Raw genomic sequence first — 20,713 nt, forward strand, 5'->3', positions numbered from 1 at the left:
TACAGAGGTCCATTAGGCCCATAGGAGATACATATAAATATTTAGTTTTGCATTTGCATTTTGCGTTTTTTACCACTGCTTGGCAGAAGGTTTGTTGAGCCCTTATGAAGTACATGAAAACTTAAGGTTTCACATTTTGTGTTTTGTAGTTTTTATGAGCATTTTTTACAATTATATATGAGGTAAATAACTTTTCATATTCTAAGATAATCTTTCATTAATTTCCACGTTTATATCATAACAAAACTCGCAAATACCCACACTTGAAACAGCACTAGTGTTTAACATATCGTTGTGCCGTCCATGACAGCCTTATGCCACTGTTAGTAAAACAGTGGCTCGTGATTACGTGATATGTTTCAAGATTGTAGAAAAGCTGTGTAATTACTGGTGATCTAGCTTCTCGCTAACAATGCTAGCATATGTAAGTTTACACTATACAAAAAGATCGTATTTCATTAGATCGCATACTTGATAGAACAAGACTTTTGAATAAGTGATAAAGGAGAAAAATGGTAAAACGATTATCTTACTGCATGTTCCCAAGATACAATAGTTTATTTATAGAACAGAAGATAGAAACGTAAGAAATTTTCCTATTTAAAGAACAGGTTCATCAAGCCTGAAAAAAAAATTTGAAAGAATTTCTCTTCTTTACGATCAACAGAGTAATTTCTTCACATCCCAGTTATTCTGTAACATAACACCAGCTATCATTTTGAAAGTTGAAAACCAGGATCTGTTTGTTTTCACATTTCGCGCAAAGCTACACGTCCTTAATTTAGCAATGTAAGACTAGAGGAAAGGAAGCTAGTCATTACCACCCACCGCCAACTCTTGGGCTACTCTTTTACCAACGAATAGTGGGATTATAACGCCCCCACGGCTGAAAGGGCGAGCGTGTTTGGTGTTACCGGGATTCGAACCCGCGACTCTCAGATTAAGAATCGAGCGACCTAACCACCTGACCATGTCGGGACAAAAACCAGGATTTAGACGAAAAAGTAAAACCAGTCTAAGGGGTTATTGTAATAATTAATGCCTATGATAATAAGCAAAATCCTACACAAGAAACTAAATTTGATAAAGCGAATAATTTAAGATTTCAGAAATTTACATGTCTGAAAATCAACTTCAAAATATTTTTGAAAACTAATTTGCTGATATTTGTTTAAAAAATTCGTTTTTGTAGAACATGGAGTTATGTTATCTGATTGAAATATGGTTCGAATAACGCCCGTCTTCTTCTTAGTTAAAAAAATAATTCTTAACTACAATGTTTAGATAAATATATTTCAAATGGATATATCATGGTTTAGAAGAAATAAGCTAGAATGGATAGTTAGAGACTAGTAAAGTTCTTTCAAATGTCAAGAACGCCTCCCTAGTTCATCAAGCAAATGTTATGAAGCAATAGTAACTAAGCATTCAGCCATTCCTAAACACCTACAGGTCGATTTTTTTTTAGATAGAAGACGAGAATGAAATCAATGCGATTTTGCTAGCAATCATACCTATTAAGTCACATGAAACAATTTCAAAGGACTAAAACTACCCTTTTTGCGAACTACTTGAAAAAAGCATTAGGCAGTAAGTGATCGCATATAGTTGATGGATTCCAGAAAGGTTAAGAAAGAAGGATAATGTTTACCCTATGATATTCAGACAAAGCCTGCTTTAAGTATCTGCTGAAGTTTAGATTTCTTATAAAAATTACTTCCAATATCCAATTAAACGTAAAGGAAAAAAAACCATTATATTTGTTTACTCCTAGCTGTTTTTACTCTACAGCGAAGATTCTGAAAATTTCTCAGTGTGGTTTTGTTATAATTTCTTTTCAAGCACATTGTGTTAGTGCATATTAAGAGTAAAGATACAAAACAGAATTTTCTTGTTACATTGGAAAATTAACTCTCTATTAGTCATTTAAACCGACTTGTTTTGGCAACACAACTAACATTCACAACCACTGATCATAATACTAAATATACTATTTTTAGTTGTTTAAGCGCAAAGAAACACAATAGGTTATCTAAACTCTGTCCATCGTAGAGTCAAACCCTAGATTTTAGCATTTTAAGTCTGTAAACATTCTGCTGGCCCATTAGGGTACTTTTCTAAACCACTTGGGCTGTATTTTATTAATATTTATTTAAAGGTTATACGTTAATATGAATAATTCAAAACACGTAAAGTAAAAACTAGAGATGATTGTTTGTGGTAATAGACTTCAACTCTCAAATGCTAAAACGAAAATTAATCAGTCCTGTATCACAGCTAATGTGCTCAACAACTCACGACTTTTACAAACCAATCATCACAATCTGTCTTTATTTGAAATCTGATGCAGAGTGTGTTTCACTAAGCTGTAGTAATCAATTTGTCTTGTATGAGGTGTATTTCATTATAATTCACTGCATTACCAGACAAATATCAGTTAACAAAAATGTAAAATTTGACATTCAGAGCTTTAGAATATAGTTGTAAATTGTTTACATATTTTTACTACTTTATTGCGTTTTATTTTATTATAATTTCCTTCAACAATAAGGTTTTAAAGTGTTTTGATAAATAGTATAAAATATCAAGGCACTTATGTTACTTGGTTATAGAGAAAATGCTCAATTTCTGTTACTTGTTTGTTCATGTGCGTAGTACTGGATTGCACATACACATTTTACAAAATTTAATGTGGTGGTGTCTTAGTATTAGATAATCATAAAAGAACAATTTTGAGAACAGTAACTACCGGGTAAAGAGGAGAAAACGTGAACAAATTTGAAATTATATTGCTAGGCTTCAGGTTTATTAAGCTAAAGCTTTACATGTATATGTTAGTTTTAAATATCATACAAATCGTGTTATGACTAAACCTTCATAAAGAAACAAGTAAATTAGAACTTTTTCAGCTTATAAAAGTTGCTGATAATACAAACTTGTCAGTAGTTATCCTAGCACTTGTATGGCAGATGGTGGTAGTTGATTGCAGACAGAGAACACTTTGCCAAGAGCATTTTGCTAGGATAGAGTGACATCATAGTACAAGTGAGGATCACCAGAGGGAGCATTGTTAGGGTTTACATCATATTGCTACAAAGTGATACCAGAGGGCGTGTTAGTATGATAAGTGTGCAGATAGAAAATGATGTAGATTAATGTGTCTCAACACAACATCAACTTTACAGTAACAATTAGTCTTAAAATATTATTTTATTTAATTTAAAATTATAAGTACTGAAATTTTTTATCATGAATACAGGTTTGTTTTCTAAGTAAAACAGTAAATCTGTTATTTTAATCTCTAATCCTCTATCAACTTTATAGTTTTTTAGTTTATATATTTAAAAGCATCAATTTATACAAAGTGTAAAATTGGGGGACTTTTATAAATTTCGAACATTACAAACAGTTCAACTTCAGCGAATTACTTCGGACGTTATTATTTGAACGTGGAGATTAAATATCTCCCTCGGTAAGAAGTGAACTTGCAACCGGTGTGAAGCCAACGAGTAAGTTAGCATAAGCGAGGTGAAACAATATCAACTCAGAATTAATTTGCTCGTCGTTGACCTGGACCGTCGATGAAATATTCAGTTCTAGACCGGATATAAGACTCAGGATTGTCTGTAAGTTTGTAAAACTGTTGTATATGAATCATTATTTGTATTAACTGTTATTGTAAATGGTATTTTTGTTTTGTTTGTATATTGAAATAAATTTGTGTCAAAAAATAAAATTGTGTGTAATAATCTTGTTTGCAAATATTATAAATTTGATACATACTAACACCTTATTAAGTTTTAGATAGGCCCGACATGGCCAAGTGGTTAGAGCGCTTGACTGGTAATTTGTGGGTCGCGGAACTGAATCCCCGTTACACCAAAGATGCTCGCCCTTTCAGCCGTGGGGGCGTTATAATGTGTCCGTGAATCCCATTATTCGTTAGTAAAAGAGTAGCCCAAGAGTTGGCGGTGGGTGGTGATGACTAGCTGCCTTCCCTCTAGTCTTACACTACTAAATTAGGGAGAGATAGCTCTCGAGTAGCTTTGTGCGAAATTCAAAAACAAACAAACAAACAAACAAATATTAAATATGAAAATTCGGTATCATTTTAGTATTCTAAATGAAGGATACTGTAAGCGCAATTTTTATATAGATGCAGGTGTAATGTCAACCTCATAAAATCGCAAATGACTTAAGAACAAGAAATTGAAGTGTGTAGCTAAACACACAGTTATGTCGTCAAGTTCCGTATTAGTCTTAGAAATAAAATTTTAGTTGTTTTAGCATTTATAATTATGCTTAGATAAAATCAACATTCTCAAGTTTGATATTTTTAACACTTAATGCTTTATGTAAAAAGTCAACTGCTATTTTGAAGATTGTTTGTTTTGTTATAATGTACAAAAGTACACAAAGGGCTATCACTGGTATCGAAACCCGTTTTCTAACACTATAAGTCCGCAGACATACCACCAAGGAGCTATTTTGTAAAAGAAAGAAGTGTGAATTTTCTAAAAAACGAAGTTTCTTTTCTTTAACGTAATACACTAAGTGAGGACCACTAACTAGTGCATATAATCCTCTTGAATTTTGATGTTCACAAAATAACAGTAACAGTATTTACAAAATATAACTTACGATATCACTTGTAGAATTTATGATGCACTGTCATGTAGCAGGCATTGAGCTGGATTATTTTTGGACTAGCAGATAAATTATAGCAGCTTTAAGATAAAGAAAACAAGTAAACAATTTTCTTTCCTGAAAAATAAAACATTCATATGTATTACACATACTTAAAAGTTTTAAATACGATGCAGCAAAGACACTTAAATTTTATTTTGTTTCGCGTATCATTGTTAAGGTAACTAATTCTTAGGCAGCTCAGCACATAAAACGTGATGGAGCTAGGCCTATCTTGTTTCTTTTGCTGATAGTAGTTTAAAGCTCAAATATTCTGAGCTTTAATAGACCATAAATCGAACTGCTCATCAGTTTCGTAAATTATCGCATTTTCCAGTCTTTCGTTCCATTGTTATTTTCATAGTCAAGACTTTCCTAAAGTTTCTGTAACATAAAATATCTTAAACCTTCATTTTGCCCTCATCTTTGGGCATAGAATCCCATTGGGCAAAGATCTAGTAAATTCAAGCAAGTAAAATAAACTAAACACCAACGCAATATTAAAATAACCAATATAAACCTTATTTTGATCCTTTTTTAGTACAGTCTCTCGTGGGCAGGAAATATTATCTCTTGATTAGCAGGTATAGTCTTTGATGGACTTAACTATTTATTAGAGGATTAATTTAGTTGAATCAAAACCTACAATCACACACAATGTCGTTGCCTCATAATAACCTACTACGTATTCAAGTAACTACAAACATTTCTATGTTAAAATCACAATACATTTTAAAAAAATTTGAACGTCCACTGCGCAATATTACAGCTGAATGGAAAAGATCGAAATTAGTTCCGTTTAGAGTGTGTTTTTTTTTTATAGCAAGGCCACATGGGGCTATCTGCTGAGTCCACCGAGGGGAATCGAACCCCTGATTTTTGGGTTGTAAATCCGTAGACATACCGCTGTACTAGCTATAAGGGTTTTTTTTTTTTTAAATACAAATGTTTTCTCTGATAATATTAAAATCGATGTTTATATTTTACTATGTACTTTGTTGTTTGGAGCTGTAGCTGTGCATATTATTATGCATCAGACTGTAACTAGCATGTGGGAAGTGTTAAACTAAGCATAATATTATTATCATATTTAACAGTTCACAGTGTTATATTGTACAAATTCATATTGCATAAGCGTAGAGGAGACATTGTTGTTAAACCCTTGTCATCTCTAGAAACTTCAGTGTTATTGTTCGGGCGAACTATAACACAACTATATCAATACAAAATCCTTATGTACTGACTCCTGAGAATTGGAAGCAAATTACGAATTGAATCCTTTGAAAAGCAGGCCGCTTAAACGTAAGCCATTCTCTACATTATATGAGAATAATGTGATAATCTCAGTGTAGCTGGGTATATCTAGTGTTGCCCCCTAGTGGCACAGCGGTATGTCTGCAGACTCACACGACTAGAAATTGGGTTTCGATACCCGTGGTTAGCAGAGTACATATAGTCAATTGTGTATCTTTCTGCTACAAAATATCTATTGTTTATTAACAAATCAGAATGAATTGCATATTATTTTCAATGCAAATATTCTAGCATTACTTAAAAATAATTTTCACATTACAAGTATTAAAATAAATATTATTCCCAGGTTTTATCACTTTTGCTTCATTATGATGCTCATATTAAACAAAACACGTTGCTGAAAAGTTACTTCTAATGGGAAATATCGTCAAAAGCATGTTTCGGTAACTTATTGTTCAGGAAAAAAGCTATTGATCTCCGAAGTTGAGAATCGTAATTGCCCAGTGAAATCCCTCAAAATATTCGAGAAATTACAAATAATAATGTTACACGAAAATATTTCTCGAAAGTCGTTGAGTCTAGAAATTGCAGACATCGTTGTCATTGGACACAGAGTAAAACTGTATACACACATATGATATTGACAGTAATCCTTACATGCGCTTTTACTTTAAAATATATGAAAAAACATGACATAAATAATAACGCTACACGAAAATATTTCTCGAAAGTCGTTGAGTCTAGAAATTGCAGACATCGTTGTCATTGAACACAGAGTAAAACTGTATACACATATATGATATTGACAGTAATCCTTACATGTGCTTTTACTTTGAAATATATGAAAAGACATGACTTGGAGCAACAGTGTAAGTGTCAGAACATAGCAAGAAAAAGCTGAACGGTTTTTCTGTGTAGTTTATGCATACCATTGATTTAGACCTCACAATATTTTTGTCTTAACACTAAATGTATTTCACTATTAAAATAAGGACTAGCAATAAATAAAATAAATTCACTTCTTGGCACTCTTAATACACCATGTATTGGGTGTACGAAATATATTAATTTTTCTAGTGATATACAATCTTATACGTTGCTTTAGTTTTATATTTCTGCTTTTATCAAAAGTTAGCTACTGCAAAAAGGTCACTTGACTTCACTGTAAGCATTAGACTGATTTCACCAAAACATTATGCTTACATGTCAGTCTAAGCTGTTGTAATAAACTGATTTATTACAATGTATTAATTATTTGCATAAAGCCTGTGGCACACGCTGCAAGCATCCAACATTTTAGAATGCAAAATCTCTGACACCTTCTACTTTATCCAACATTTCAGAACAAAAAGTGATAAATCATCGCAGTAAAGAACATTTCTAAAATGTTATAAACGTTTCACAGTGACGATTATGTTGATGTGTTAATTCATTCATGTGCGTCATTAATTAGATGACGAGGCATTTAGCTATCGATATTTCAAATTACCCAATTTTACGTCAGGGTCGACGATACCGACAGATGCCAGATGTTAGTACATGAAAGGACTTGTTGCGGGGATACTTCCAATAAAGTCGACAATTCCTACCAAGCGAGGTGTTCTTCATTATTTGCTTTCCAGAGGATGTCAAGCGTGTAGAGGATTGTGTGCCTACGTAAGAACTCTTGAAATACTTGGACTTAATGTTCAGGTCTGCCAGGACTTTCGTGTTTTCAGGCAACCAGGTACCACAGGCACCACTTGGAAGACCGTGAAGTACAACGGAAGATGCACCTGTAAGATCTTTTATTTGAGGTGCTAGGTTTTCATATCTAGAGACGTTTGACTCATATGCTTCTTTTTACGAGTTATACATGAGTTCATAGCGGACTGTCACATCGACTACCACAGCTTTATTATCACGATGGAAGGTCAGATTGGGTCGTCAGTGTTCCCCATTTCCTGTCTCGAAGGTGAATTCTTATAGAACCTTCCACCCTTTATAGGAGGCCTCTTTCACCAAGTTGTCACAAATCTTATTGTGACGGCATATTCTCATTGACTTAAACTTCGGATATTGACCACGAAGATGACATATGGTCTCTCTCGTGGCTGTACAGCCCCGACATTTGGCAGATTTCTTGTTCTTACTGAGGGCCTCTTTTGTTGGGTGTACATTTGCCCTTAGAGCCAGACACTTCACCCATTGGTGGGCTTTCATACCAACAGGTTTAGGTAACCAATGGTTGGCAGATGTTGAGCCTTTGAAAAGCTCTACACTCTGCCCTTGCAGGACTAGTCTTTCCCTGTTTTTCTTTCCATATCTCTTCAATTAGAATGATATGTTCCAGATCTCTGGTCAGACTTAGGGATCGAAAGTCTGACTTTCGTGGCAATACCCTTGATGGCTCCCAGCAAACCATCTTCTTCTGCCAAGTATGATGTTACTTTGTCTGATGAATAAATGAGTCTCAAATACTTTTTGATCTTTAATGTTGGAATAAGAGACTCCAGCTTCATAATTGCTAGACCCCCGTCACGATGACATGAGTAAAGCAGACCATCGGCCGTACAGGCTGGTAGATGACATCAGTTTTTCACGGCCTTTCTTATAAGATTATTCAGCTCTTCTAACAATCTCAACTTAATTTTGACCAGTTCAATTTGGTACAAAAGCCAGGGCACGGCAAATCTACAAAGCATTTCTCCCCTCTGGTGTGGTTTGAGGAGAGTGTTAGAGATATTCTTTATCCATTTCTTAAGGGTTGGCTTTACAGGCATGTTGTAAACCTCTGTCCATGGACAAACGTTTGCTCCAAAATATCGTTACGACTGTTCGGGTCCGATCATTGGGAGTGTGCCACCGTTTGCTGACCATGGAGGGCTGTCGTTAACACTGAAGATCTTATTAGACTCCCTAATCAGCATTCCTGCACTCTTAGAGATGTTCAGACAGAGGCCGTTACCCAAACAGTATTCGTTCATTATGTTTAACATTGCCTGGAGATGGGCATGGTCTTTTCCCAGGACTGCCGTATCATCAACATATGTTAGGGTTGAGACTAGTTTCTTACCTAGCGATATTCCTCAGCTTTCCTCTTCAAGTTTCCGTTGAAGAGGGTCCATGGCAATATTAAACAGAATAGGAGACATTTGGTCCCCTTGTTTGACGCCTTTGAGTAGATTTATTTGGTTGTCGTACCATCGTTATACACGTTTTCCACAATCTGAATGAAATGTGGATGAACTTCGAATCTAGCAAGGCTCGCTAAGTGGAGTTTGTGGCCAACCATATCGAAGGCTTTACAGAAGTCTAGGAAAGCCATAGCCAGAGTCTCATGTCGCTTGGCTCTCCACATGATAGACTGGAGCAGGAAGATGTTATCTCTATAACCAGCCTGAGGAATAAATCCACGCTGTCTGGGATTTATCTGCACTGCCTGCTTAAGGCAGTGAGCCATTATCCTCGAATATAGTCGAAGCACAATGGACGAAATTGTGATCGGCCTCCAGTTTTTGACATCGTGCAGATTACCCTTACCTTTCGGAATGAGCACCGACTTATTGACTTTCATGCATTTGGCAATGCGACAGGTAAATTGCCATAGATTAAACACATTTGTAAAGGAAACATCTATGCCATACTTGAGACGTTTGAGTAGGAATGGAAGAAGTGATGTTATCGGCACCTGCAGCCCCTTTGTTCATACCTTGAAGTGCCGCCCGCACTTCATCTGGTGTTATTGGTTCCAGATATTAGTGTTGTTTGCACTGGGTGGTAATGGGCATCCGTCAAAATTGACGTTATCATTTACAACACCATAGACATGATCGTAGTGGTCTTTCACCTGATCTTTACAGAGGCTACATCGGACAGCATCCCAGCTATCTAATATCTCCTCAGCTAGGCGTTTGCATTTGAAATCGAACATTTTTTGGAACCTTTTGAAATGTTCTACTCGATGGAGACGTTTCTTGTATAGTTTTAGAGCACGTTTAGAGGTTTTAATCGCCTGCTACGAGATTATTTTGTTGTTTCAAGACGCTTGTGAATGGGAAAGCTCGTCAACCCATTGTTTAGTCACTATTTCAACTTCCTGCTATGTTGTTTCATCGAGTCCCTTCTGTTCTTTCAGTTGATTTAAGTAGGGACAGAATTTAGAACTTTGTTCAGGGAGAAGTATCCCTTCCCAATTGAGTGCCTCGAACTGTACGACATCAACAGGATCTCCAAGACTCTTGGTGGTATTTGAATCAATGTGGACGGGCGGTTGAACCTTATTGAGGTCGCGACGCTTATCTGAGACTTGCTTAGGAGTCTTTATGGGTAGATGTTCTGCACAGAGAGCATTGATGCTCTTTCGGCCCGAATATACTACTTCCACATCACGGAGGGTTCATATTTCTTCCTTGGACCATACTATCCAGTGGCAGTGCTCCAGCGGCACCCTGACTCCTTGAGATAGTATACACTCGGTGTTACTGATGATAGGATGCCGATGTCTCTTATGTTGAGATAAGCCTGACCTTGCTTTAAACTTCATTTTGCAGATCTTGCAGCCGAAGCTGAAAGAATTTCCCACGAACATCAAAGTTCACCAATAGGGACACTTGGGAACATAACAAGCGATAGTGTGATGGTTGCTATCGTCTTTTCCACAAAATTCCACACGTGCTTGTGCCAACGAGTTATATTTGTTTGCCAGGTGGGCTGCAAATTTAGAAAAAGCCGTAAACTCATGTGGACACAAGTTACATGCCGTTTTTCTTATGGCTAGGTTCATAAACGCTGTTGTGCCTACCTGTTCTGTTGAGATATCTGCTCCTTCTCTTTGTTCGTAATTGCCACCCATCTTGTACCATTGTTGAGTATATTTGAAGGCTACTTTTATTACCAAAACATTCCAAAATGTGTTAAGCGTATTGAACTAAACTGCGCGCGTACACATTAATAATTTCCTTTCGTTCTCTCGTATTATGTGTCATTCGGGTTTCTTTTTCTATTTGTAATTAATGGTAGTATGAAACAGTTCAGTATGCCATTACGCCTAATGGTTTTAAATCATTTATTGCTTGGTTACTTGGTGGTTAAAAGTTTTGATATAATGACTTCCTTCAAATAGAACTGTTAAATACATATGGTTCCCCGATCAGTAATGTTGTATTAATACACAAAAGATGAAATGTATGTTTTTTTTAAATTTATTACTAACTTGTTCTTAACAGATTTGAGTCATCTGAGAATAGAAGATTTAAGGCAACTAAGTTAGGTACTAGGAATAGTAATTGATTCTTTGATATTTTATTCTTTATTGCAATTATTATTTTGAAAAACTGCTTTGCAAAATGGGTAGGTTCTAACGTATAAATAGATACCTATGTTATTAAATATAAAGTGTGTAAGTGTGTGTGTATTGGTTCTTGTGTTGTATCATCTGTTTTATTATTATTATTTTATGTAACAAATACTGCAGAAGTATATTAAATATGAAGTGTGTGTATGCTGATAAGAAATTATCATGGTGCATATTCTACATTTACAAAAATTCTACTATAATAAACTTTTAAAATTCATGAACTGTATTAAATCGAGTGAAAACTGGTACACTAATAAATATCCTTTGTTTTACATAAGGAGTAACTCCAGTTTGGAAGGTTACATTTACATTGTAATAACATGTGATTAAAATAAAAAAATATAATCATTGTTTGTTTGTAACATAATAAAAACAAATATATCGGTCTTAGAAATGTAATATTATGAACTGAAATCATGAATTGGTTTACGTAATTCTTTCAAAAAATTGTCTAAACAGGCGTTAGGCTCCTTGTAAGTTTACTGCAGCCTTGACGAAGTTAAAATGTAAAATCGAAGGCAGCAAGCAGTACATGTAAAATCATTCAAATCAATACAGTACTTTTTGTGCAATACAGTTTAGTAAGTAAAGTCATTGAATAACAATATTCATATTAGGAGTAATTCTGCTGAAAAAAAAAAAAGCCAGGAAATGGCTCATCACTTACGTTCAAACATTTCTGTAATAAATATTGCATAGAAATGACAAAATAAATACATATCGCCTTCAACAACATATAGGAAAGCATGTTTTCTTACAAGTTACAAAATATACGACATTCCATGAGATTTCAGTCTTACTTCACTAACTCACAGAAAAACTGGAGATTTCTATTGTATTAATCTAAAAGGTGAATGAACTATTTTTCCTGTGTTCCTCTTGTGAACTTAAGATGCACAAGTCGGATAATTTTTTTCTTTGTATTTGAATGAAATGTTCATGTTGAGGAATGATAAAGAAATTTTGAAAACGGGTTTCTCACTGTAAATGTATTGCAACACATGTTACTGGTACAAGTATGCATACATACGGGACCATGGGAAATGCATTTACAGAATTTGCAGATGTATTAGTTTATATGCTTAGATGTCTACGAATAGTTTATCTTTAAGCTAACACTTGTGAACTTTTTATTACAACGGATGTAATACTCTGTGACTTTGTTTACGATTATGGCACATTTGTTTATCAATGCCTTGTAGCCCAAGGACCTCGCATAATTAATTCCCTCAATATATTAGAGCTGACAGAATCTGGACGCCAAACTGCATCTATGGAAGTCGTTACAGAAACTTATGTGTCACTGAAAAAGGCAATCTTCAAGGAGCGTGCAATACATATCAAGTTTCCAATTCTACTGGTCAAACCCAGCAAAGTGTATGTAAGGTGCACAGGTCACTACATTGTTTCTATACGACATTGAAAGATCACAGGAAATACTTCCTGTATAGATCCAGAGAAACAGTTGAACTTTTTCCTTGAAATTTATCGGATGTGTTCGAGTGGATAACAGTTTATTTAATAACATTTCCACCACTACTGCCAGATGAACATCAACAATTGCATTATTAGAGAGAGACTAATCCACGTGCGTTTGTTGAAAAGCTTTTCATGACCTATAGGTGACTATTTGGGTTGGGTTTACCAGTAGTGTCATTATCGGGCTTCTTTATAGAAGCCCATATATTATGCTTTATGAACGTGTTATGGCCACTGCAACACTTTATCAATACATTTAAGCTAACATGGTGTTACCCACTTTGGCCAAGAAAGATAGTGTTTCATCAGATATTACAGTCTTTCATTGTCATGGTCAATGTGAAACATATTTCTTTTAGGTTTTACTTACACGTTACAAACATAAACTTCTGTCGTAAAACATTCATCTTTCAGGATTTACTTGCCCATTATACACTAGTGTAATGGACATTTAGTGCTGGAGAACAAGGAACTAGTACGTGAATAAAGTTGTACAATTAGGCTTAGATCTGCATCTCTAAACAGTATTTTAAGAACACTTTAGGTATAATCTAAACATAGTATTTATATATTGTATCTTTATATCAACAAAATCCATACTGACCTAGCCTAATAAATGTCTTACATATTTGACGTCTTCCCTGGTTAAACGTACACTTTCATTTTCCTTTTTTTTTTTCGGTTTAGAGGAGTCTAAAACCTCATATTTTCACTTAACCAAGGTTTATTTCCTGCTTCAACTGAATTTACTTTTCTAAAATTAGTTTTTGCACGATCTCAACAGTAAATAAAAGGAAACATGACTAAAATAATTTGTAATAGTTTTGAATATTATTACATTGGCAACGAAATCGGAAAAAAGGTTATATTATCAAAGGATACTTTTCAAACTCGTTAACACAATTACACACAACACTATAACGTTTTGTAACCGAACTTTTTAACATAAAAATTATAAAAAACACCTGTTTCAGGTTCAACCTTAAGTTATATTAATGTTAATTTTAAATATTGAATAGATCTTTACTAAAAGGCTCGATGACTCAGTGGTAAGTCAGTGAGGTTATAACATTAAAAATAGGATTTCGATACCTACTGTGGGCAGAGCACAGATAGTTCATTGCGTAACTTTGTGTTTTAAAACAAATAAACAAACAAACTGCATTAAAATAGAAGGTAAAAGGTCTGAGTAAGTCTCTGTCATAGAAACGCGTGGTATAATTGTTTCTCGGAAAATTGGAGTTTATCAGACAACAGCTGAGCTGATGAAAGCCAGAAATGCCGTTAGCTCCTAATCAGTAGCAAACCTTCAATTTTTCCGTCGTCGAATTTTATGGTGTGACTGATGCCAGTCAATATTTCAGAACTATAGATATGGCTAGCTGTATAGTGAGCGTTAAACTAAAGTGTATAAAATCACAAGGAAAGAACATATTTAAAGCTTAATTTATTGCAATGTTCAAATGCTTAACTGTTAATAAAAAATATGCAATGAAGGTTTAGATGATAAACACTACATCAAAGCTCAAACCTTGTCATGTGGCTCACGTTACTTTATATTTTAATATAAAATCATTTATCGGTCCTTGATACTATGAAGGAGTTTTAAAAGTTTTTGTGTGACAGTTGTTTAATATTGCATTTAAAGGATGAGGTAATATCAGTAATGTATGGGAGTTTCTTCTTTAATACTTTTGTTGGTGATGGCTAGAGATGAAAAGGCTCAGTATTTTGCGCAGGATCTATGCTACAATCTTTGAAAGGATCAGTTATTTCGTTGAAATATACACAGGAAGTTACAAAGGGATCAGTTATTTTGTTGGAATGTACATAGAAAGTTATGAAGGGTTCAATTATTTGAGTTGAATTAACATAATGAGTTTTGAAGGGTTGAGTTAACTTGTCAGAGCATACACGGTAATTTATGAGGCGTTCAGATTTTTAAATCCTGTGACATTTCTTACTAGGGGCTTTTGTTAGGTCGGTAAAATATCATGTTTATTGATAAGTGTTGATTATGAAGGGCTCATTTGTTGAAACCGTAGTTTTATGATCTTTTTTAACAAATGTCTTCCACTTGGAAAAGAGAAAGTGAAATTGATTGTGGTTTAATATATTTCAATGGATATCTGTTGTGTTTCTGTATACTTTTCTTGGTTAGTAATGAACCCAAAAATTTATTGGCTATAAAATTGTTAATACACGTTTGTCGGGAAAACAGTATCAGAAAGGTTCACATTTATTTACTATAATAAAGAGTAGACCTTCCTGAAAGTCGAAAATAACAGTGCAGATGAAACAAGAATATAATATTTTCTTCTTAAGTTTCGCCTGGCATAGCCGGATCGTGGGTTAGAATCCCAGTCCTACCAAACATGCTCGCCCTTTCATTCGTGAGGAAATTATAACGTTACAATCAATTCCACTGCTCGTTGGTATAGAGTAGCTGATGACTTGGTGGTGGGTGGTGTTAACAAGGTGCCTTTTCTTTCTCTCTCTCTGGTATTTGAGTATATTTATTTGTATACTTCTTCCATGACTTTGTTGGAGTGGCCAGATTAATATATTTCGAGTAAATACTGAATGGTTGGAGTGATATCATAAGTTTAGTCAGGTCCTTTTCAGGGCAATTTCCATTTATATTGTTCTTTGATTTTTTTTATTAATATTATTTTTTTTTAAATAAGTCTAGAACGTAGATGGCCTGTTTTATTTTAGCTCTATTCTATTATTACTATTATTTTAAATGATTTTATCTTAATGATCTAATATAGAAATTTAGCGGAAAGAGGTGTTTAGGTTTGTTTGTTTGTTTTTGAATTTCGCACAAAGCTACTCGAGGGCTATCTGTGCTAGCCGTCCCTAATTTAGCAGTGTAAGACTAGAGGGAAGGCAGCTAGTCAACACCACCCACCGCTAACTTTTGGGCTACTCTTTTACCAACGGATAGTGGGATTGACCGTAACATTATAACGCCCCCACGGCTGAAAGGACGAGTATGTTTGGCGCAACGGGGATGCGGACCCGCGACCCTCAGATTACGAGTCGCACGCCTTAACACGCTTGGCCATGCCGGCTCCACAGAACGCATTCTGAATGCCAGTATTATTTATGATCTTACAAGTTACCAAAGTATATTCGAAAACTCATGGCGATGGAAATAACTAATAATAGCTGAGACGTCAAAAGCCCGAAGTGGATTAAAATTGAAGCTTCTAAAAGAGGATTTTTATAGATCATGTTTCTTATTATTAAAGTTTTATTTAAGGAAGGTATTTGAGCAATGGTAGAATTTAAAGAACCCCAACAACTTTTTCAGCAATCTAATTGTGATACAACCATAGGAAATAACTGTTTTGGCTAGCCTTTGTGATAAAAAGCTAATTCGTAGCAATTCACAAACAGGAAAATATAAATTATCGTTCTTTGTTGTTTTTGTTTTATTAGATGTTGTACGTTTGTCTTGCATAGGAAAATCGTATTTTTTTTTATCACGAGCATGGCCAGGGTAAGAACGATCGACGCTTAAGCCGCGTGGGAATTATAAGGTGACGGTACATCCCACTATTGCTGGACACGAGTAGCTCAAGAGTGGCAGTAAGCGGTCTTGACTAGCTGCTTTCTCTCTGGTCTATCACTCTAGAATTCGAACATGCATACCTTATCACGTAAAAATGTACCGTTCATTGTTAAGATGTAGTGTTCATAACAACTTTTCTGTAATTTGCCGCTCAAATTAAAAAAGATGTGTTAATTGATGAAACTTTGTGTAAGTACTCTAGCATCCCAAAATAGGAAACAAAACAATTTCGCTTCAAATATTATGTTTCCAGACAACATATTCAAATATTAGTATTTGCACTTACTTCTCGGCTTAAAAATACATTCTTATGTGGATTTGGGGGTATTTGTATAATTCCTTTACTATTTATTACATTGTTAAGTGGTTTATTTTAAATTAATGTTTAATTAATTAAGTGGTTTAATTTATTTTTATGCTTATTTACGAACCGATATTTTTCATGTGGTTTTAAGGTCCGTTATGAATAACTGGCATTCAGTTATAGAGATTACCTCTAATAGAAACTGTTATAAATTGATGTTAGTTAGAAAGTAAACGTTGTTTGTTCACCAGAGTTTACGCTTTAACACAAGAACAGTACATGTTTAATGTTATTAGTATCCTCTATTCGAACCAAGCTAAGTGTATGATATCTATATCTACTTTAAAAATAGAGTTCATACACTGATGAGAAATCTATATTTTACGTTACTTATATTCCATAATCATCATAGATCAATTTATTTATTTTAACACAGCTTAATTATGCAGAAATGTATTGTATTATGGATTTTTTAAAAAATTTTATTAAAAAATCAAAATAGTAAACCATACTTCTCCAAAAGTATGAATGATATCGCAACATTAATTACTGAAAGAAATTAATTGAGACTTTAAGAGGGTCTTCTAGAATCTGTTTTGTTTTTTAACACAGACCTTGGCATTGTAATAATTTATATTGATTTTGACATTCAGAAAATTAAAGTAACTTGTATTTTAAAAATTCTTACAAATTTACTCAACCCTCAAATGTTGAGTTTTGACCATCTGGCCGGCCCCTACATTCTTAAAATGAAATTCTAAACTGTATAATCAAATGTGTTACAATTAACTCAATGTATATAATGTTCACACAGAACCAAAAAGTATTTAGCCACATTATTTCAGTGTTCTTACCTAAAATACCATGCCACTTATACTTATTTTGGATTCCTAATGACAAGGTAGACAATTGTTTCGAGCCAGTAATAAATATGTTAAATTGCATCAATGGCCTTTGTTATTTAAATCCTTTGCTTCGTAACAATTTTTGATAATTTTCCCATAACATTATAGATATGTTTAACTCGTATGCCTGCTGTAACTAAAAATTATTTATTTTGCTACTCTTTTAATTAAAAACATTTTCCTAATACCAAAGTAATTACTAATAACGAAAAGGTTAATAAGCAGTGACCTAACATCTCTTCATGTATTTTTTGGTTGCGCCAATCTTTTTTTTTTCTTCCTATCAAGTGACTATGTATATAGCATTTCGCCTTACCTGCGTGTAGTGAATTCTATAACAACCCTGTAATATTTTTCAATATTGCTTGATTTATATTATAGTCTTTTTTTGTTTTTCTTTTGCTCCCCAGTGCTTCTTTCTGCATCATTTCATTTTCTTAATCACGTTTGAGAATGGAAACTTTAAAATATTGTCATAAAATGAAAATTGCCAGCGATATTTTTTCTTAAAGCGATATACAAAAAAAAAAACGCTTATAAAATTTCGTGGTTTCTAACATTATATTCGAAGAAAAAATATTAAAATTCCTGGTACGCAAATCGTGATTGCAAAAATGCGTTTCACACTTTAGGGTCGTGGGGGCACTATACGTTTTTTTATTGAATTTCGTGAAAAGGTACACAGGAGCTATCTTTTCACACAATCACGCCTACAAAATGTGGAGTTCTTTTTGTTTTTTGAGAGCTAAGAAACATCTGCTTCACAATCTAGCACATTAACCAATGGAACGCACTTAGCCCAAACGCCATAAAAGTATTTCAACCATCATACGATGAGATAAATGCGACAAAACGGTAAGCGATGGATGCTGACGATTAGTTTCTTTCATTCTAGGCTATTGATTCAAAATTGAGAGCGGCTATCCGGAGATCCGTTGTGTAGATTTACGCGAAATTTTAAAACTAGCATAGGAAGCTAATACTGATTGTCGTGAGTTGAAGTTACCAGCGACAAAGCACGTACGTATAAAAAAAATAGTCATTTATTGGACAAGAAATGCAAAATTTGTAGGATTCTGAATAAAAACAGTTTTTATTATTAAAAAATAAAAGATGTTTAGAAGATAAGTTCTCATAGTATTGTGGATTTTAGAATGTTATTTAGTTTTTTTATTTCTGTCTTTAGCAATTAGAGATAAATAACAAAAGTAACTAGATTATGTAAGATTGGAGACTAAAATAGTAGGTATAAGCTTTTAATTTAGATTTTAATAGTATAGTATGTAGTATAACGTCAGATTAGGCTTAGTACGCTTATCGGTTTTTTAGGCTTAGTTACAATTCAACCTGAAGTGAGATTGTACGACAAATTAAATACATTGTTTTATTTAATAAATAATCTTAAAAATAAGTTAACTGTCAAAATTAGGCTCAACAGTGTTAATAACAGACTACTGGTACTTAATCATAGTATCGAATGTTTATTTTAATTTTACAAATAACACAATTCGCGGGTTAAGAATTCATACTTTGTTCGGTGCTATAAGTGCAAAGAATGGGTTTTATTTTGGAACTCTGGATTACTATGCATGTTCAATTTATATGTAAAGTTTGCTGACTTGAGGGAAAGTTGAAGGCTATCCTAACTAAAGTAGAGGAAATAACTAAAGAAAAGTATAAACGGTACGAAATGACAGCAGGATTTCAAGAGGAGTCAAGGTTTTACATGCAATAAAGGCATTAGCTAAGATGAAAAATGGCATTCAGGAAATTAGAAAGGGTCATGTTAGAGTTAAAAGTAGTGAGTGAGCTTATTTGTAAAGACTACTCCATTGAGCAATAGATTTCAGCTCTTAGCTTCTGTAGACGGGGAACAATTGGAAGGAGGGAAAGCAAAAGGAATAGAGAAGGATATGGATTATGAACGTAAAGAGGTTATTATTATAGGTGATTCCTTGACACGGGATATGGATAATAGATAGAGTAGTTTATGGGGTACATAGGGAGAGAAAGGTTAGTTTATTCTACCCAGGGACCTAAGTGGAATACATAACTGACAAAACAAGAAATATTATAATGGGGACTGGCAGTAATGCAGTTTTGTTTTCTTTGTTGCACACAGGGTGTTATGATATAGGGAAAAGTAAGTCAAAAGAATTAAATAATAAGTACAAGGGGTTGATGAAAGTATTTAAAGAAAAAGGCCATAAATTAATTGTGTCAGGAACAGGGGCGTAGATCCTGAAGGGATGGGTGGTATACATCCCCCTTCATTTTAGGTGGGGGGTATGGTGCATACAATCATCTCCCCTACAGTTTGGTCCGTTGAATTGTTTTATTGCATCACAGGCCTACAAGTTGTGTGTTTGTTCTTTTGATTCTCGTGTTCTTAGTAATCGAATTACATAATTAGGCCTAGATATAGACTTTATCAGTAGCCGAAATGTATAATACATCTTTAATATAGGCGTGCTTTTCAGCTTTTCGATCTAAGCGATAGTTCGTAAGTATCAGTCAGTAGGCCTAAGTATACATGCAAGTATCGTGGCAACAAGATTACTCTGTGACTGCATGTTTACAGCTTTCAGGTTCACGTAATCAGAGATTACCAATTTGCAAATTGAACAGTCCACATAAGTGGTTGCAAATATCATCCCTTCCCCATCGGGTGCAAAAAATCTACGCCCCTGGATTCAGGAATACTGCGAAGAAATAATTGTAGAGATGAAATTTTGAATTGGTCACTAGGCCGAAATTAATATATAAGGATGAGCAGGTTAGCTGGTTAGACTTGTGGGATCAGTTCAGAGGTTAGAATGAACTTTTTAGAATGGATGATTTATACTTAAGTAGAAAAGGGTCTGACATATTTGCAAGGACTATTAACTCAGCTGTAAGAAAAGTTTTAAACTACTACAAGATAGTGATGAGGGCAAGAATAAAATTGAGATGTAGAGGAAAGTTTAGCATTGAAAATCAGTATAAAAGCAGTTGTAAGAATATAATTAATTGTTACTATTATAATGCTAGAAGTATAAGAAATAAAATAGATGACTTTAGAGAGCTGATAGGAATAGAATGTTTTGATATAATGGGAGTAACTGAAACATGCTTAAATGTAGATTATTTTGATGGTAGAAATTTCTTTGGAATACATGGTTATAGGT

Source organism: Tachypleus tridentatus, chromosome 1, assembly GCF_004210375.1.
Source record: "Tachypleus tridentatus isolate NWPU-2018 chromosome 1, ASM421037v1, whole genome shotgun sequence".
Lineage (NCBI taxonomy): Eukaryota > Metazoa > Arthropoda > Merostomata > Xiphosura > Limulidae > Tachypleus > Tachypleus tridentatus.